Here is a 5,830-nt window from a genome sequence, read left to right as displayed (position 1 = left end):
GCCCTAACCGGTTTGGCTCAGCGGATAGAGCGTCAGCCTGCGGACTCAAGGGTCCCAGGTTCGATTCCGGTCAAGGGCATGTACCTTGTTTGCGGGCACATCCCCAGTGGGGAATGTGCAGGAGGCAGCTGATTGATGTTTCTCTCTCATGGATGTTTCTAACTCTCTATCCCTCTCCCTTCCTCTCTGTAAAAAAATAAAATATATTTTTAAAAAAATATAGAAAAAAAGGACACATATGTAATACCCTTTGTAATACTTTAAGCAATAAAAAAATAGAGAGATGAGAATAGAATAGTATGAGAGGGGGAAAGTTGGGAGATTTTAAAAAGAATCATATAATACTTCCAGAAATGAAAAACATTAAAAACTGAGTTGAAGAGATGGGTTAGGAATCTGGGGAGGTCAAGGTATCAAACGTTCATAGGGAAGAATATCAGAAAAGACAGCTACACACAAAAAAAAATCTCTGGCTACTGAACCACATGAGCAATTCTCTATAATATATGAGTCTTCAAGCATACATATGAGGAGACTATCTGAGGCCAGTGAGAGAACCATCTAAAAAGGACTAGAAAGAATAATTTTTTAAAAATATGTATTTTTTTATTTTTAGAGAGAAAGGAAGGGAGAGGGATAGAGAGATAGAAACATCAATGAGAGAGAAACCTCATCAATCGGCTGCCTCCTGCATGCCCCCTACTGGGGATCAAACTTGTAACCCAGTCTTGTGCCCTGACCTATGCCCTGAATCAAACTGGTAACCTCTTGGCTCATGGGTCCACACTCAACCACTGAGCCACATAGGCCAAGCTTAAAGATTTTTTAAAAATTGATTTTTAGAAGGAGAGAGGGAGAGAGAAACATTGTGTGTGACCCAAACATCGATAGGCTACCCCCTGCACACCCCCTACTGGGGATGGAGCCCACAACCAGGGCGTGTGCTCTGACTGGGAATGGAACTGGCAACCTCTTGGTGCACAGGATGCCACTCCAACCAACTGAGCCACACTAGCCAGGGCTAGAAGGAACAATTCTTGGAGATCCTATAGGTGTAGTTTCTATTCCCAACGTTCAGAGTGGTAAGGCACATTTCACAAGGCATCAAGTGAGCTTTGCCATAATAATGGGCAAAATTACCCCCAAACTCATGTTACTCTGGTCCCATCTAAAAAGCTTAAAAGTAGTAAAAAACTATTTCCAAAAAGCTAAAGGACCCAACCAGAAGGACCCATATGAGGGGGAAAGTCAGTCAACTGAAACTAACCAAGACAGCTATAATGGATAAATAAGGACATTAAAACAGTTATTACTGTATTCTATGTAAGATGCTAGCTAAAAGACTGGGCTTGTTAAATAGAGAAATGGAAAGATAAAAAAGACCCAAAATCACAGAAACAGCAAGCATACTCAGTGTTCATATCTTGATTTCTAAATACCATTTTCCAGTAAAAGGAACCATGGCTCTTTAGAGATATGGTTGGTTGCAGATAAGGAGCAGGGAAAGTACAAGATGATCCTGGAGTATGTTGTAGTGCCAGAAAGTAAGCGAATGCTCAAAAACACCCACAAAAGGATGGGAGGAAGTATGTCAAAGAGACACAGAAGCCAACCACAAAGAGCATTCAATGGTCAAGGCAACGAAATAAATAACATAGTGTTGGATAATAACCCCAAATGTAAAATAAATAAATATCCAAATTGATATTAAATGATTGAATAAATAAATAAGGGAGAAAAAAATAACTCTTCCATACAGAAGAATTCCAAATAACATATGTAAATACTCTCCCCTCTCCAGGCGGTAGAATTTAATCACTTCCCTCCCCCTGCTTATGGGCTAAACTTAAAGACTTGCTTCCAATGAAGAGTATGGAAAGGGAAAAATAGTAGCTTCACAGTAGGAAAATCTAGCAAAACTACCTTAGCCAAGTGATTAAAATTTATATCACCAATGATGTCATGTGGATATCATGTGCCCTGTGATTTAACAAGGACATTTCACCTCTATGCTATTCCTTTTTAAAACCCATAAATCCAGTCTAATAATCATGACAAGAACATTAAGCAAACTCAAAATTAAGGGGTATTCAATAAAATACATGACCAATACTCATCAAAACGTTCAAGGTCATGAAAAACAAGAAAAAGACCGAGAAACTGTCATGGGTCAAAAAAGACTAAAGAGACATAACAACTAAATGAAATTTGATTACCTTGATTGGTGTGTATTTTCTAGATGCCTTTATCAGGTTGAGGAAGTTCCCTCTATTTCTAGTCTGTTGAGTGTTTAGTAGTAATTGCTCTTTATGCATCTGCTGAGATGATACTGAGCAAAACCAGCTAGGTCAGTGTTTCTTTTTTTTTTTTTTTTTTAGATTTTGGTGAAGAAAAAATTTTAATACCTCCACAATAATACAATGTTAACAAAAATTGGCCAGGTACGGAGGTTATTTTAGTGAGCTACCATCATTTAAATATAAGAAAAGCAATTTCTCAGTTCAAATTAGTGAAACCTTAAAAAAGATTGTCTCTAGAGAACATTATTTGAGAATAATGCTTTTTCTGACACATTATGACACTCAAATTTACTTTATAACAACAATGATAAACTTTTGATTCTTGCCCTAACTGGTTTGGCTCAATGGATAGAGCGTCGGCCTGCAGACTCAAGGGTCCCAGGTTCGATTCTGGTCAAGGGCATGTACCTTGGTTGCGGGCACATTCCCAGTAGGGGGCGTGCAGGAGGCAGCTGATCAATGTTTCTCTCTCATCGATGTTTCTAACTCTCTATCCCTCTCCCTTCTTCTCTGTAAAAAATCAATAAAATATTTTTTTAAAAAAAAAACAAAAACTTTTGATTCTTTCTTTCTTAAAAAGCTGTCATATTTTCATTTCTTCGGGAGACATTCTCCCCAGTGTGCTGTTCAGTCTCACAGGTTAAACTTTTTTCATTATTATTAAGAACTTCATACATATTAGTGAGATTGCCATTCATTGCTTTTTCATCTTTTCGAAAAGACACGGGAAGGCTTGCTAGACTAAAGCTGACCTCTTTAAAGCCGTGCAACAAGAATCATTGTGGGGACAATGATTGTGCAGAAGCCACTCGAGGTACCAACAATGTCGTCCACAGGCATGTCCTGCCACTCCTTAAAAAGAATAGCTGAGCAGGTTAGCACGGAGGTCGTGAAGAACACATAGTAGATGGGGGTGATGAGGGAGGTGTTGAATATGTCCAGGGCCCTGTTCAGCTCGTTGATCTGTGTGCTCACACAGACGATGAGACTCAGCAGCAGGGCCCAAGCCAGTGGGTGCTGCAGCACAGGCTTGCCAGCAAACAGCTCCTTGATAGCTATGCCCAGGCCCTTTACACAGGAGATAGAAAAACACTCCAATCACAGCGCAGATTGTGATGTACATGAGAATGTTCATCCGTCCACAGCAGGGTCCCAACACAAAGATTAGTATCAAGGACACAATGACCACAAGTGTTGCAAAGACCACGAAACCTGGACCCCCGAGCTTGTGTGATATCTCATTTAAGGTCTTGATCTCCTCTTCCTTTGGCACATGAATGACCATAACTGTGGAGCCCAGAATGCTCATCAAACACCCAACCTTCCCATGAAGATTCAGCCTTTCATTGAGGAAGTATGAAGAAAGAATGGCACTCTCAACCAACTTTGGGAATAGTAACCAGAACCCAGACTTCCATGTGGGCTCAGGTTACCGACTCCCTCAATAATGGTGGTCTCTCACGAGGCCGCTGAGTCGTGCAGCACTAACTCTGGAAAAATTATTGAAATCTGAAAAAAGTGTGGGGTTTGGCTAATAGCAATGTACGAATGTTGGTATCTTAGTTTTTTATAACTACACCATGGCAGTGTAAGGTAATAAAATTAGGACTGAAACCAAATGAGGTGCAGATGAGAATGCTCTGTACTATCTTTGCAAGTTTTCTGTAAATCTAAAATTATCTATACTAATAAAAGCCTAAGTGATCCATGCGTGCGACGTCATCACAAGCTGGCTGCCACAAGATGGCCACATGCACAGTGGAGGCTGGTCCTGGCATCTTTGCAGCCTCATGCGGATGAGGCAGTGCACTCCCACAGCCAACCTCCCATGGTCCCTGCCCTGGCTGGCCGCCCCCACATAGGCCACAATCGGCAGGCCGGCCAACCAACCTCCATGGTCCCTCTCCCCGGCAATCTCCCGCAGTCCCTCCTCCAGCAGGCCAACCTCCCGCGGTCCCTTCGCTTGGCCAGTTGCCCCCCTGGCTGCCCCAATTGGCCCTGATCACCAGCCAGGCTGAGGGCCCCCACCCATGCACAAATTTGTGCATCAGGCCACTAGTTCCAAAATAAAAAACCTATTAAAACCCCCAAATTGAACTTCTAGAGATGGGAATTACAATATTGGAAACAAAAAATATACAAAATTAGATTAAAAATAGATTAGACATTTCAAAAGTAAGGATTGGGGAATTTAGAGACACAGCAATGGAAATTTCAGACTGGCAGGGGAGTAGTTAGTTAGGGGGTGATCAGGATGGCAAGCAGAAGTTGTTAGGGACAATCAGGCAGGCAGGCAGGCAAGCAGTTAGGAGCCAGCAGGATTGGACATAAACCAGCAGTCAGACATTCCCCAAGGGGTACCAGGTTAGAGAGGGTGCAGGATGGACTGAGGGACACCCCCCATGCACAAATTTTGTGCACCAGGCCTCTAGTCTATATATATAAAAGCCTAAGTGATCAACCAGTCAACCAGTTGCTATGATGCATTCTGACCACCAAGGGGCAGATGCAAAACACAGGAGCTGCCCCCTGGTAGTCAGTGCACTCCCACAGCCAACCTCCCATGGTCCCTGCCCTGGCTGGCCGCCCCCACATAGGCCACAATCGGCAGGCCGGCCAACCAACCTCCATGGTCCCTCTCCCCGGCCAGCCAATCTCCCGCAGTCCCTCCTCCAGCAGGCCAACCTCCCGCGGTCCCTTCGCTTGGCCAGTTGCCCCCCTGGCTGCCCCAATTGGCCCTGATCACCAGCCAGGCTGAGGGCCCCCACCCATGCACAAATTTGTGCATCAGGCCACTAGTTCCAAAATAAAAAACCTATTAAAACCCCCAAATTGAACTTCTAGAGATGGGAATTACAATATTGGAAACAAAAAATATACAAAATTAGATTAAAAATAGATTAGACATTTCAAAAGTAAGGATTGGGGAATTTAGAGACACAGCAATGGAAATTATACAAAAAGACACAGAGAAAAAAGAGAAAAAAATGGACAGAGCATGAGCTGAGGACAACTTCAAGTGGCCCAATGTACAAGTAATTGGGGTCATAAAGGAAGAAGGGGTCAAAAAAATACTTGAAGATGAAAACTTTAGGCCCACAAATCCAAGAAGGTCAATTAACTCCAAGCACAAGAAATATGAAGAAAACTATACCAGGGCATCCTAATAAAAGACAAAAAGGGTAATTAACCATACCTCTGCTATGCTTCCCATTGGCTAATCAGGGCGATATGCAAATTAACTGCCAACAAAGATGGCGGCCGGCAGCCACACAGCTGAAGTGAACATGAGGCTTGCTTGCTCCATTGATGGAGGAAGTCAAGGTTCCCCGCTTGCCACCGCCCAGCTCTGAGCTCCGGAAGCAACAAAGTTTCAATTATAGAAGCTAAACAAACCCCAGATACCTGCTTTCAGCCAGCCACCACCTCAGAGCTGGGAGTAGGCCTCAGGGCTGGAGCCGGCTCTTAGCTCCAGTGACAGCTATAGAAGGTAAATAAATCCCAGAATAAAAAAAAAAAAATGAATGGGA

General features: G+C 42.9%; 1 pseudogene; it reads right to left on the bottom strand.

Annotated features, from left to right (window-relative positions):
• Window positions 1-2,872: 2,872 nt before the first annotated feature.
• On the bottom strand, window positions 2,873-4,196 carry LOC102759951 (annotated as a pseudogene).
• Window positions 4,197-5,830: the final 1,634 nt, after the last annotated feature.

Source organism: Myotis davidii, unplaced genomic scaffold, assembly GCF_000327345.1.
Source record: "Myotis davidii unplaced genomic scaffold, ASM32734v1 scaffold139, whole genome shotgun sequence".
NCBI lineage: Eukaryota > Metazoa > Chordata > Mammalia > Chiroptera > Vespertilionidae > Myotis > Myotis davidii.
Note: the sequence above shows the minus strand (reverse complement) of the source record. Positions and strands in the feature narration are given on the sequence as shown.